The 14,888-nt window shown below is 41.9% G+C and overlaps 1 protein-coding gene across 1 annotated transcript in view; it reads right to left on the bottom strand.

The window, feature by feature from the left end:
- CPVL (carboxypeptidase vitellogenic like) overlaps positions 1 to 14,888 on the bottom strand; it is a 136,169-nt gene that overhangs the window by 120,906 nt on the left and 375 nt on the right. The gene's annotated exons all lie outside the window — the stretch shown is intronic.

The following is a 14,888-nucleotide window of genomic DNA, read 5'->3' as shown; positions in this document are numbered from 1 at the left end:
AGGCTGAGGCAGGAGGGTGGCTTGAGCCCAGGAGTGTGAGGTTGCAGTGAGTTTTGATGATGCCACTGCACTGTACCCCTCTACCCAGGGTGACAGAGCAAGACCCTGTCTCAAAAAAACAAACAAAAAAAAAAAAAAGAAAGAAAGAAAGAGGAGGGAAATACAGAGAAAAGGCCATGGAAAGACAGAGACACTGAGAGAGAAGATGGCCATGGGACAACAGAGGCAGTGACTGAAGTGATGTCTCTACCAGCCAGGGAGCAGCAGGACTGTGGGCAAACACCAAAAGCTAGCAGGGGTGAGGAAGGAGCCTACTCCATAGGCTTCAGAGGGAGCGCAGCCCTGCTGACGTGTTGACCTTGGACTTGTAGCCTCCAGAACTAGGAGACAGTAAGTTTCTGTTTTTAAAGATTGTGGTATTTTGTCATGCCTTCCCCAAGAAGCTAATACATGACTGGCAGGACCATGACGGGAGGTTGGGAAGACGACGGAAGGAGTTGGGATGGAGAGTGTGAAGGTTCAGCAGCCCAAGAGTTCTGCTTTCAGCTGCCTGGTAGGCTTTCAAGAGAAAATTCTGAGTGACCAATAATAAAATGGAAAAGGGAAGCTAAATTGGTTTCTTATGTAAAATACGCCTGGCAGTATTGTAAGCCAGCGTTATCGACAGGGTCCTTTATGGAATACTAGTTCAGCAAGATATTAATAGATTTTATAAGGAAAAATGTTTGGGAAATTCTGTGTTAAATAAAATTAAATGGGCTTCTTGTTACAGAGCATCTTAGAGCCTTTCACTAATGGACAGCACATGTTTCTTTGGACACTATTCTTAGACAAGGCCTAAGGCCAGAGCTTCGTATGACACACATCCAGATGAGTAAACTAAATCCGAGGTTAAGTAAGTTTCTCAAGCCCCTCAGCCATTAAGTAGTAAAGCTGGAATTTGAAGCCACATCTAGATGATTCCAAAGTCCATATACTTTCCATATACCACTATACAAATGACATAATATAACAAAATCTGCCTCAATAAAACTTTTGATGAAAACAGAATTCTGAGTAAACTGGATTATTCTGGCTTACTATTTGCAGGATTTATAAGTACTGAAATTGTAAGTGATTTAGAGGCATGTTTATCTGCAAAGAAGTGAAAATCACAGGTCCAGAGACTGCTTCATGATGGATTTCTAGTACATTCCTTCAGTTTTGAAAATAACTTTTGGGGGGTAGGTGAAGCTCTCTATCCTTTAGGACTTTAAAGTCTCAGGGCAAAGGCAGTGTCTTCCACTAAGAAATTTTTAATTATTTTTGCTCGAGTAAATGTGGCCCTGTTCTTTTTAGAACCAGCCTCTTTTTTATTGCCTATGATAACTAAATTTTTCAAATTTTAAAAAATTAGGATAACAATGTGGCAAATACAAAGGTAAGACTGGGAACATTGGATGAGAACAATTTATATGAGGATGTGCCCAATAAATTCTGCAATGTCATCAGCTCAATTGTCACTCCCTGAGGTGACTAGAAACATCTCTCTGATTCTAAAAGAGCTACTAGTATTAGTAGTAGCAACCACTGTATAATACTTTCTTATTATTCTAGTACTTTCCTCAGCTCTTTTCTATGGTCGTCTCATTTGACCCTCACCATCACTTTTTTTTTTCTTTTCTCAAGACAAGGTTTCATTCTGTCACCCTGGCTAGAGTGCTGTGGCATCATCATAGCTCACAGCAACCTCAAACTCCTGGGCTCAAGGGAACCTCCTGTCTCAGCCTTCCAAGTAGCTGGGACTACAGGTACATACGACCATGCCTGGCTAATTTGTCTATTTTCTGTAGAGACGGGGTCTTGCTCTTGCTCAGGCTGGTCTTGAACTCCTGACCTCAAGCAATCCTCCTGCCTCGGCCTTCCAGAATGCTAGGATTATAGGCGTGAGCCACCGTGCCTGGCTTGACCCTCACCATCACTCCTGAAAGGGCTGCAGCTCTTCAATAGATGCCCATGCTGACTGCACCCCTTGCCAAGTGAAGATTTTCCAGTCAGAAGCTGAGCTGAGACAGACTCCAAGTTGGCTGGACCATGTACTCAGTCACTGAATGAACATTAACACATCCTTAGCTCCTACTGTGTGCCAGTCTTCAGTCTAGGCACAGGAACAAAAGAGACAGTGCCTACCTGCATGAAGTTTACCCTCTAATGGGGAAGAGAGAGAAATGAGAGCTATTAAGAAAAGTAAAGCAGGGTAAATGAGATAGACAGTGAGGGGTCAAGGGGTGACCCTCTGAGGAGGTGAAATCTGAGCAGATTTGAAGGACAGGAGAGAGCTCCATGTGACTACCTAGGAAGAAGGAGTTCCAGGAGCAAGAATAGTGACTGCAAAGGCCTTTGGCAGGAGACAGAGAAGACAGAAGCCAGTGTGGCTGGAGTCCAGCGGTGATGGTCAAGTGGTACATAGTGGGATCAGGTGTCTGATCATGCAGGGTGTTGAAAGCCACCATGTGTTTTAGGGGCTTCCTTCCCCCCAGCTCTAGATGCCTCCATTAGTGTTGCGGGGGTCCAGCAGTGTAACCCTCTGGTAGGGGCTGGAGGTGAAGACAGGAAGAGTCACCTGATGGGGACCTTTGGGTAAACTGGTCACGTGGGCCTCACCACACTTCCTGTCCCCATATGGAGGGGTGTTCTTCTCTCCTCACCCTGTGTGGGCCTGTGAATTGCTGGGCAAGTCCGCTCAACTCTGGGCTTCAGTGGTGGGAAGCCCATTTGCCCAAAACTAAAAGCTCCATTCCAACCCAGCCTCTCTCAGTAATAAAGGTGATGTTTTGCTCTCCACCTGCCTTGCTCTTTTGTCTTATTTCCCAGGCTCTTCAGAACTCAGGAAAGGAAGAAGAGGTACTATGTTTCAGAGTCCCTCAGAGATCTCAACAGAATCAACTTAGGCTTTATTCTAAATGTAATCACTATTCTCCACTGTCTCTATTATCCTGCAGACATTTCATCATGTATGCAGTTGAAGACGGGCATGGTTAATAATATCAGCTTCATCCACCACATCAAGAATTTAAAGTCCCAAACAGTCTGGCTTCCCCACAACAGTGCTGGAAAGGTAAGTGAGAACTGGGCATGAGAAGTGATCTCTAAAATCAAACCAACCAAAAGGTCTTCCCAGGGCTAATCAAAGGTCAACAAAGTTACTGCATCACCTCATCAAGTATTTTAAAATCAATCATGCATAGTATCCAACATGGAGACAACAGAAAAAGCCCACAGACTGGTTCTTCTGGTTCTTAAGCCATTGAAACACCCTCTCCCGTTGCTTCTGTCAGCAGTTTGTGAAAACAAAAACACTGTCTTCACTGTCTTACTTGCTGGATTCTGACTTCTGTCCATCTTGCTAAAATCATTAATAATCTCCATATTTTCAAATTCAAAAGGAAAATTTGTCTTTATTGACTTTCCTGACACATTGTCATTATCCCTTTTGTAAATTTATCAATGTCTGGAAATTCTTCTGTAATTTGTATTTTTATGGATCTTCTAGAATTTTCTCCTACATAGATAATTCCCTTTTCCTACACCTTCCCCTTAGATGTCGGGTTTCCCAGGATTCTACCTCTCCTTGGTCCACAGCTTGTCACACTTCCATATGCTCTGCAGGGTGGTCTCATCACTCTAACTAGCACTTTCTGCTGACACTTGGAGTGATAGCTCTTCTCAAAAGCTTTAGGCCCATCTCTCCAACTGCCCGCAGAACATTTTCACCTCATGTCCCATGGGTGCATTAAACTCAACATGTCACAATGGAACTTAATCCTTCCGCTGAAACATGGTGAATTGAACAGAATTTGTTTATTTCTGTTCCCTCATGAAACCTCTCTAAAATGAGAGTAAAGACATTTTTTTCTAACGTATAAGTTCCATGGCCCAAGAAAATAGGAGAGACAACAGTAAATGAGGCAGATCAAATTTTTGTTATTGCTGTTAGATGGAAAGTGAACAGTTTGCAGAGAATGACAGCAGAATATAAATGAGAAACAAGCTAATTCACAGTACAGAACTGCAGGAAGCCTAAGAAAATGCCAAGTCCTGGACACTGCATACGGCAAAAGGGAAGCATGGGCTGAAAACAGAGGGATTGGTGAGAGTCTATAACAGCATGTAGATCCTCAGATTCCCCGGCCCCTTCCTCTCCCCACCCTGCCCCCACCTCGCCCCCTAACAGAGGACAGCAAAAATGTATTTGGAAAATTTAAGCAGAGGCACTCTAGACTTGAAAATATAAGAAGCAGTGAAAGCGGAGGAAGAGGCACCTACTGAAAACTGAGAGAAAGTCTATACACTGACATACCCCAGCCACTTGAACACTCTTTGATGTGAAAGTTGGCAGCAAGGACTATACGCCTCCACTCTTCGTCCTTTGCAGGAGACTGAAGGATTCTTCTTTGCAATGACTGAATCCTCTTAGAGAAAGAACCTACACATATTGACATGTGGGGTCCTCTAATGAAATGTCTCGGACCCCACCAATCAACTCCAGGGAGACAGCAAACTAATGTCCCTTCAACACAATGGAGTGTCCAACCAGCAATTTAGATTCTCATACTTAATCTATAAGTCGACTGCAATGCACCACTGGACATTTGAGGAAAGCCTCCAACTTGGTAGAAAATCCAAAAGACATGAAATGAAAATAAAAACTCAGAAAAGGTAGCAATGTATGGAGCACAATAATGCTTCAAAAACAAAAAATATGCTTAAGGAGAGAAGATATTGCATTCATTCCACAACAGAATGCTGTTTTTAAAGGGAATTTAAAAAAAAAAAACAAACAAACAAACAAACAAGAACACACTCCTGAAAATTAACATATGATAATAGAAATTTTAACAATTTGATAAAAGGACAGGGCAATAAAGTCACAGAATTGCACAGAAAATATAACTGAAAGAGAAAAGAACTTTAAAAAATAGGAGAAAAAAAGAAAATAAGTAGATTGGTTCCAGAAGACCAGTATCTGACTAATGGGAGTTCCGTAAAAAGAAGGTAGATAAAATTCAGGAGGGGAAATTATCAAAGAAATAGTGCAAAACATGTAGCAAAAGTATAGACATGATTTTCCAAATTTAAAGGGACTACCAAGTTCCCAGGTCAAGAAATGAAAACACAAGGAACAGATTCCAGAAATAAAGTGACTCTCATAAACTTTGCAGAGAGAGAGAGAGAGAGAGAAAAAAAAATCACAGAAACAGAATCAAGAACCGAAATGGCATTGGGCTTTTCAATAGTAGCACCAGCAGCTAAAAGATACTGGAGAAAAAAAAAATCCCTTCAAAATTCTGGGAGAAATGGTTTTCAAACTAGAATTGTATACTCAGCCAAAGTATTAACCAAATGTGAGGATAAATTAAAGCAATATTCAGAAATATCTAAGATTTTAAAAATTGACTCTCATAAATCACTTCTCGGAAAGCTACTGATGGATGTGGCCCACCAAAACAAGGAAATAAACCAAAAAAGAGGAAGACATGGAATCCCAGTAATGGGAGCTATTAATAGCACAGGAGAGAGGAGACACGAAGTGGCAGAATGATAGCTATGCCTAAAGAGCCACCCTTGCAGACTGGAGCAGAAGACAGAGAGGTCCACGTGAAAAGTCCTCAAGAAAGAAATATAGCCAGGTGCAGTGGCTTGTGCCTGTAATCTCAGGTACTTGGAAGGCTCAGGCGGGAGGATTGCTCGAGCCCAGGAGTTCAAGGCTGCAGTGAGCTACGATCACACCACTGCACTCCACCTGGGCAACAGAGCAAGACTCCATCTCTAAAACAAACAAAAAAAAAAAAAAAAAAAAAAAGGAAGAAACTTTAACTGACTACTGCGTGAGTTTTTGTGAAAAATCATATCAATAAGAATATTACAATTCTGTCAGCAAGTTTGGACAGATGTCCTCACAGTGACAGAGAAAATGGGATAATCCAAGAAGAGGCATTTTTTGACTCACTGAAGGACAATACAGCTGTATAAGAAAGGGAATGCAATTTTATAGCATACTTACTTGGCTCAGCAGTGAGCAATAGTTGCGTAACAAGATAAACATCAGATATTGATTCAGCAAAAAAGAAAATTTTGTCACCGTTTGAATGGGATGTAGGGTAGGAAAGTTGGGAGGTAAGTTACATTAAAGGGCCAAATTCTAACATTGTTGAAAAAGAAGTCAATAGAAAATACCTCAAATAAAATGTATGACTCTAAAATCAATAAATCAATAAGGAGGCAGATTACTTAGAAATTTGGAAAACAAATGCTAGAAGAAACAGGTAAAAGTAGGGGAAGGGGTCTCAGAGATAAGGGAAGGATGGAAGGGGCAGAGAAGTGAACTGAAATTTTTTATTGTGAGAATTATAGTATTATTTGGCTTTTCGCCTATGTATATGTGTTATGTTGACAACAATTAAAAGTAGTTAAGAAGAACTCAAAAACTAAACTTACTATCTTCTTCCCTAAACTTACTTCTCTATTTTCTTCTCTTGTCCTTACTTCTCTATTTTCTGTCTTGGTTGGAAATACTCCCATCCACTCACAGATTGAAGCTAAAAACCCAGGATTTTTCCTTGATTTATCTGTCTCCCTCTTGCTGCCTTCCCACAGCCAATCCATTGTCGACTGAATCTCCCAGATGTGTTTCAAACCCACCCTCCCCTTTCGAACCCTACTCGCATGACCTAATCCAGTTCCTCAGCATCACTTGCCTGGGCTATTGCAAATCTCCAAACTAATTTCCAAACCTGACCTTAACTCCTAGTCACATGCATCTCTCTATACTCATTTGCTGTTGTAGCTCCTATTCGGGGAGGTTATGAAATTTATACCATTTAAAAATACATTACATAGCAATAGATAACCAATACAGAGGCAGGATATGAGCATAAGTAGGAAGTGGAGAAGGAGGATGCAGTCTAGAGAAGTCAGTAGAGAGAGCTGGCCGTGGAGTTTCGTGGTTATGCTGGGAGTCTTTATCTTCATCCTCTAGTGACCAGGAGCTGCTCAAGGGCTTTACATTTTGGAAAGATTACTACGACCATAATGTAAAGATGGACTTAAGCTGGAAAGGCAGAAGGCAGAAGGCAGAAAAATCATTTAATATTCTTCACAACAATCTGGAAGAAAGATAACGGGAGCTTGGACTAGGGAAGGGCAATAGAAATAGTGTGGACAGGGCAGATTTGAAATTAATTAGAAGATAACCTTGAAAGAAGCTTGTAAATAGTGATATATTACAGTTGAAGTAGAACAAAGAATCTAGAATAACTCCCAGATCTGACTTAGATGGCTGGGTAGGTGGTAGTACCGTTAGCTACGATTTTTCACTGCTTGATTTTGCCATGATTTCAGCTAGCATTTGTGTGTGTGTGTGTGTGAGAGAGAGAGAGAGAGAGAGAACGAGATCCTGAGAAAGTAAAAATCAGCTCTGCTGCTAATCAGATTGAGATGTTCCCAACAGAACATTGACAATGTTTCTACATACCCAAGGCCACACTGCAGCTGTAAAATGACTGATGATTCTTGCCTTTGAGCAATTTCTGATTTTTTGCCAGTGATATTACTTTGTCCCTCACACCTCCTGAACAGAGACTGCTGAGAGGCACTGCTGAACTGCCATGGCCATTTGGCAGCAGCCAGTCCAGTGGGTCCTCTCTCCCCTGAACCCTCCTTTGAATCACTCTTCACGAGGCCAGACTTTTCAGAGACCTCTTCCCACCTCCTGGATCCCTTGGGTACATGTCCTCCTTTGCTGCAGGTAAGCTAAGAAAACTAACTTTGTGTCATTACAAATGTATTTCCAGTGGTCTTTGGTCAGTGAGCTTCAACATCCCACCAGAAGGGTGTCCTGAGAAAAGGTGGAAACATTAGTATACCATAAAATATAGACAGAAGAAACAATAAAGCCAGACCATAAGGGATGGCTGAGGGCTCCCGTATTATTCTGAAACAAGCATGAAAGCCTCTGCCACAACTTCTGCATTTACGAGGTTCTAGCCTTTACTTTGCCAGCTTGGGTAAGTCAGTTCACTTCTTCCCCTGGACTTCAGTTCCTTCATTTGTAAATTCTGGGGATTAGATGGACTACATAATTCTCAACATCCCTCCCAGCTTGGGATTTCTAGGATTCTAAAAAAGCAGCCAACAGAATTGGAATAAAGCTACGGCAGGCTTTGAATCACAGTGATGACCCAAGCAGGCTGCCTTGATGAGAGGACTTTAAGACCAGCTCTGGGTGCCCTGAACCATCTGGTAACCCATATATATATATATATATATATATATATATATATATGCTACAAAACTGGTTCAATTACATGTTTTGGGGGAATAGATTAAAAAAAAAAAAACATGGTATCAACCCTATAGACAAATTCTAAATCAGTGGCTTCCAGCAAGTTTTCTCTGCAACAAAAATCTCAGATTTTGCAGACACCTAAGTTCAGGTGCACGTATACAGTGATCGGTGGAAAGAGTCTTGGCTTCACAGCGAGCATGCAGTCTGCCAGCTCAGAAAGCCCCTGTGTCCCAGAAGCACAGGAGGTTCATTCTCCTGCAAGCCAAGTTAATTCTACAAACATGCCAATACTTAGAGGGGAAGAAAACAAAACAAAACAAATTATTTCCAGTTGACTTGCTGATTGCTAATAACATTCTTCATCAAGTAACCCAGGCAGGAACATTTCTCATTTTCAGAGTTAGCTACGGCTGCCATTTTCTCCTTGTTTCAAATATAAACTCTATTATCATAAGGTCCACACATGCCTCAGAATGGCTTCTCTTTATTTAACTTTCTGCATTTCTTGCTGCTCAACTGAGCAGCTGTTGAGCTTTTCCCTAGCCAGGCCTTTCCCTGCAACCTATCTACCCTCCTTCAGCACTAACCTGTCACATTTCTGAACCATTCAAATGTACAGGACGTTCCACATTCTTTTCCACACAAACAGTATTCTCTCCTTTAACAGAGATTTTCTAGGCATACACTAATGGGTGCGACATTCTGCTAAAACTTGTGGGAGAGTCAAAGATGGAAAAGGGACAGTACCTGCCTTCAAAGAGCCCTCATTCTAGAAGAGAGACATGCACGAAGACCAGTAACTCCAGGTTTTGCTGCACTTATTAAATATACATTTATTAAAGTTCTCATTGGATAATCACCCCACGCGCAACAAAAATCCTACTGCTCATTGTGCAACTGGCTCCTTCTAACTTCAGGACAAAGCACTGAGGAAAGAGAGCTAGGGCTACCAGCATCCACTGGGGTAATCTTGCTGTAGGCCCCATATCCCATCCCACCCTCTCTCCAAAGCCTCATTATAGAAGGAAAATAAGGAAAAGCAAAAAGTGACCTTCGATGTGCACACAAGTGGGACAGTGTAGAAGACGGAAGATTGATGGAGTAAAACAGACAAATAGCAAAAATTAGAGTTTTTCTCCACTTTACCCTTAAAAAAGATCAGCAGAGGATTAAAAGTATGATCCTAAAGAGAATTAATGAAGCAATAGTTAAATGCAGGGAAGTATGAAGGTTGCATGACCTTTGTATCAACTGTAGGGGTTGGCATGTCTGGGAAACGTTGGTCCTTCCTGCAAAGTTCAAGATGTCGGGCAAAAACAAGACAGGATCAAAGGGCAGACATCCCACCAGTAATCACCAATTGTACGATTTTGTGTTTTGCTTCCCTGCTGATCATCCTCCCAACCAAAGTTCACAGTAAGGAACCCACCTGAGCAAATGCCTAACATAGTGCCTGGCATACAGTCAGCAGCATTTGGGAAGGCAGTGCCGCCCAGTGGGGACAGTATGAAGGATTCAAAGTATGCACTCACAGCTTCAAATGTGGCTTCTGCCACTTGAAACTCTGTGCCTTCAGACAAAGTACTTGCATTCTGAGTGGAATCACACTACCTCTCATTGTTATAGGGAGGGATACAGGGCATTCTATGAATACATATATAAACCTATGTAAGGCACTGTGGAGAGACAAAAGACAGTCTCTGCCCTCACCTTCTTGATGCCCTTGGAACAGTGCCTGGCAACAAAGCAGATGCTAAGTAACTCCAGATTCCCTCACTTTGCCAGTGGTTATTATAATAGGATGGGTTTACAGAGCTGAATATTTATCCATTCTGCACACGGAGCATGTACTAAGGTATTAAAGTGGAAAGGAAGGGGGAGTATTGGTTGCTAAATATTTAGATAAAGGCTTGGTGACTGTGGATCCAGAATGTGTGTCACAGCTGAGGTTTGGTTTGGAAAATAGGGCCACCATCAGGATAGGTTGCCGTGGTTCCCAGATTAATTAGGCATTGCCTTGTGAGAAGGTAAACAAATTCATTAAATTACCTGGCTTCCTATTTGGAAATGGGTTACATGGAAAAAGCATTGTGTACTCTAAGAGTCTGAGATAAAAATTATGTAACTTTCTCTCTTCCTTCCCCCTCTCACCTTATCCCCATAATGGGAGTAGGAGAGCCTTTCTCCACTCCATTAGCGTGGATATGTCTTTTTAGTTAGTGACTATTGTTGTTAAGGACGGCTGTGGCCACAATAACACTGTAGATAGAACAGCCATTAAAATAGTAACTGATAATTGAACACCTGTTCCAAGAACTCTGTATATTCAGATTTTCCTCAAGGTCTTGTCCTTCTATTTCTCCTTCTGTACATTCTCCTTCAACATTAATTGCCCGTCCCCGTGTTTGTTCAGTCCTGACATTGCTGTGGGCATTTCAGGACAATATCCCCAGTCTCAGCTGACACCTCCAAATGGCTAACCAAGCAGTCCCTCAAACCCACAGAGTCTAACGAGAAATTGTCGTCCCCACAAATTTCCTCCTTCTCTGACTTCTTGATTCTTGGTGGCAGCACACTAGCACTGCAGATGTCTGAGCTTTAAAACCAGAAGTCCCCATGTCAGCTCGTCCATAAAGTGTCATCCTTCTTCCTTTTTCCTCTCTCTGCAATCCTTTCTATCCACAGTTCAACTCTTCCTTGCCCCAGAGCATTTGCAAAGCCTCCTAACACATCTCTCAGACTTCAGGTCCTCTTCACTCCAATTCAGCCTAATATTGATGCTGGGATGACCTTTCTAACACACAAGATACTATCCTCCTCAAATGCCTTCAATGGCTCCCAGTTGCAACCAGGATAAGGTATAAACTTCCTGCCATGAAATTCAATGTCCTCCACAATGTGACTCCAACATAACTTTCCAGACCAAAATCACGTGATCCCTTCACAAACTCTAAGCCTATTCTCCAGCCAAATCCAAACCCTCCTTGTTCCCCAACTCTACCCTACCCTTTATGTTTTTATAGCTTTGTTAAGCACAGCTCCAGGCAAATCGTAGGAACTAATCAATAGCAGTTGAACGAATCTACGTGGGGTACACACTGCAAAATTCTGTCAACTTTCCTCAATGTTCGAACGTTTTCATAATCAAACACTGTGAAATATATTAGTTAGCTTAATAAATAAACAAGAGAATGAATTGCTTAGGAGCTGGGTTACATCCTCCCCAGAGACTTATACAGGTGCAACAAGACAAGCCAAGAGGTATTTTTTGGAAAATGAGTAATGGCATATGGAGTCCCAAAAAGGAAAGGAGGAAGGGCTAGCCCCAGGGTGCCTAAATAGATGTTTTGGCCAGTAAACAACCCTAAGCAATTTAAAGACAGCTACTAACTAGAATCAGACTACAGAGAAAAGGTTAAGAGATAAGTCCCAACTGTACTGGAAAGGTGAGATGCTAAGAATTTGCTCCGTGAGGCTAATAGCTCTAATGACAGTCCTTGTCCCCCTTCCTCCTCCATGGCATCTTTCACTTCAGGTTCTGAGTTAAAGCAATAAAAGAAAAGCATGTGATTTTGTGTTCAAGGCTGTACCTACAATATCTCCAAGGGGAGAGAAATCTCAATACTCTGGTTTCAGTTCAGACATGCTTTGGAGCATAGGTTTTGTAAAGAAAGCACCTTGTGAACTGAGCCTACTATGGCTTAAACCATTGAACTTGTAAAGATAGCATTAAAATTCAAACTCCATTCCTCATTTTGACCAGGAAAGTATAGTTCTTAGCTTTTTGCCCAGCTTCCCACTCTTCCAAGTCAATATAAATATTAACAATTCTTTGTTCTAGAGGTACCTTTCTAATTGTGAGAGGCTTCCTGCTTAAGTTCTTTTAAACGTTCTTAGTTCAGTCAATGAAAACCCCACATTATAAAACCATTGGAAATGTTAAACTAAAATAATCATGTTTGCTTTTTAAAATAAACCAAACTTCCTATTAAAATGGATCATTACATATTTACCTTGGGTATCTGGATGCTAATAAATGAGTATATTATGTTATCTCAGGCAGTAGCTGAGCCTCTCCTCTCTGACTGTCTTAGTTCTGTGCATACCAGGGTAGTAGTCAACACTCAAGTTTTTCCTCTGAGAAACTATATGCTTCCCAAAACAAAGACAAACTCATTTTAAAAATACTGTCATGCTGTTTGCGTATTGTTTTTTTTTTTTTTTTTTTTTTTTTTTTTTTTGAGACAGAGTAGTCTCACTCTGTTGCCCAGGCTAGAGTGTCGTGGCGTCAGCCTAGCTCACAGCAACCTCAAACTCCTGGGCTCAAACGATCCTCCTGCCTCAGCCTCCCAAGTAGCTGGGACTACAGGCATGCGCCACCATGCCTGGCTAATTTTCTCTCTATATATTTTTAGTTGTCCATATAATTTCTTTCTATTTTTAGTAGAGATGGGGTCTCACTCTTGTTCAGGCTGGTCTCGAACTCCTGAGCTCAAACGATCCACCTGCCTTGGCCTCTCAGAGTGCTAGGATTACAGGCGTGAGCCACCACACCCAGCCTGCTTCTTGTTTTTATTTTTTCGTGGAGAGTGAACTGGTAAACCCAGCGGACTTTCTCAACACACTTCTAAGTCATTCAAACTATCAGTCAAAGCCTACTTATTTCTCAGGCTATAAAATCAGCCTAGTAGAATCCCACTAGAAATCAGTTTATAAGCTGGATTCACATAAATTGTAGGGCCAGTTATGCCTCTCCCAAACAATCAACTCCTATAAAAGATGAATAAAACAGCTTCTTGCTAAGAACACTGACAGTACATCATAAAGGGTTTTCATTGTACCTCGACTAGCATGGGGTACACATCTAAAAAGTCTTGACAACTGTACAGACTTTCATATGCCAACAAAGCCAGGGCCATGTACTTTTCCAAAAAGTATAGCAATTCTTATTTTGAACAACTTTCTCTCTCTCTTTTTATTTATTTATTTATTTTTTGAGACAGAGTCTCACTCTATCACCCTGGCTAGAGTCCAATGGCATCACCATAGCTCACTGCAATCTTAAACTCCTGGGCTCAAGCAATCCAACTGCCTCAGCCTCCTGAGTGGCTGGGACTACAGGTGTGCGTCACCATGCCTGGCGAGTTTTTCTGTTTTCTGTAGAAATAGGGTCTCACTCTTGCTCAGGCTGGTCTCAAACTTCTGGCCTCAAGCAATCTTCCCACCTCAGCCTCCCAGAGTGTTAGGATTACAGGCGTGAGCCACCTTGCCAGGCCTGAATAATTTTCTTATAAGTTATTTTTCAAGTCAATAAAATGCATTCTCAGTGGATTTTTAAATTCTCTTTACATCTTTGTTCCTACTCATCCCACATCAAAAAAAGAAAAAAGTATCCTAGCACTCTGGGAGGCCAAGGTGGGAAGATTGCTTGAGGCCAGGAGTTCAAGACCAGCCTGAGCAAGAATGAGACCCCTGTCTCTACAAAAAACAGAAAAATTAGCCAGGCGTGGTGGTGTGCACCTGTAGTCCCAGCCACCGGGGAGGCTGAGGCAGGAGGATCGCTTCAGCCCAGGAGTGTGAGGTTGCTGTGTGCTATCATGATGCCACTGCACTCTAGCCAGGGTGATAGAACAAGACTCTTGTCTCAAAAAAAAAAAAAAAAAAAAAAAAGAAAAAGAAAAAAGTAGTAGTACATTTCAAAGATGGCAGGAGGGCAAGGACTGAGCATCTCCTTCCCTATTTACTGATGCCAAAATTGAGGCTACAGAGAAAAGTAATGTTCCTAATGTAACCCAAGTGGTGGGCACTAGAACCAAGATCCCAGCAGAGTCATCTGGTTCCCAAACCCTTGCACTAGGATCCACTGGGGTTGCAGGAAAGGTAGAGAGGGGACTGCACATGAGTTGTGGATAGCCACAATCATTATATGGCCGGAGTTTTAAACATTACCTTGCTCTGTCTTCACCATAGACTTCATCATAGCTCCTAACTCATAAGGAAAATTACCTTTAACTGAAAAGCCAAGCACTGCCCTAGATAAGTATTTTCTATATGTTATTCCTATTTCTCATAGAACAATTCTGTATTTTAAAAGAAAAACTGGTCATTATATCCATCTTTCAGATGGAGAGACTGAGGCTTAGTAGGCTTAAATAATTTGCACGAGGTCACCAACTAGCAAAGACTAGAGCTGGGATTTGAATTCATAAGAACATCACGGCCCTTTTTTGTTTCCATGACACCAAGCTGACCTGCAAGGACCAAATCCACTTCTCAGGGAGTGGCTTCCACCCGTCTCCGGTGTCCCTGGTTTCCCCCAATCCTACATTCCAGGAATAATACCCTTCCTGGTGTGTTTTCCTTCCTTTAGTCAAGCCAGGTTTCCTTGCGTGGGGCAGTTCAAACGGAAGGCATTTTCCGCTTCTCTTCCTCGTCTGCAACCCAGATATCAAACATCCCAAAGAGACGCGTTGACAGAGAAAGAGGATGTGTCCTGTCCCCCGCACTAAGAATGATAGAAGACCCCACAGCTTCGCACTTTCTGGAGGGGGTCCTGGACTAG

Source organism: Eulemur rufifrons, chromosome 29 (genome assembly GCF_041146395.1).
Source record: "Eulemur rufifrons isolate Redbay chromosome 29, OSU_ERuf_1, whole genome shotgun sequence".
In the NCBI taxonomy this organism is placed as follows: Eukaryota; Metazoa; Chordata; class Mammalia; order Primates; family Lemuridae; genus Eulemur; species Eulemur rufifrons.
This window is presented reverse-complemented; position numbering and strand designations above follow the sequence as displayed.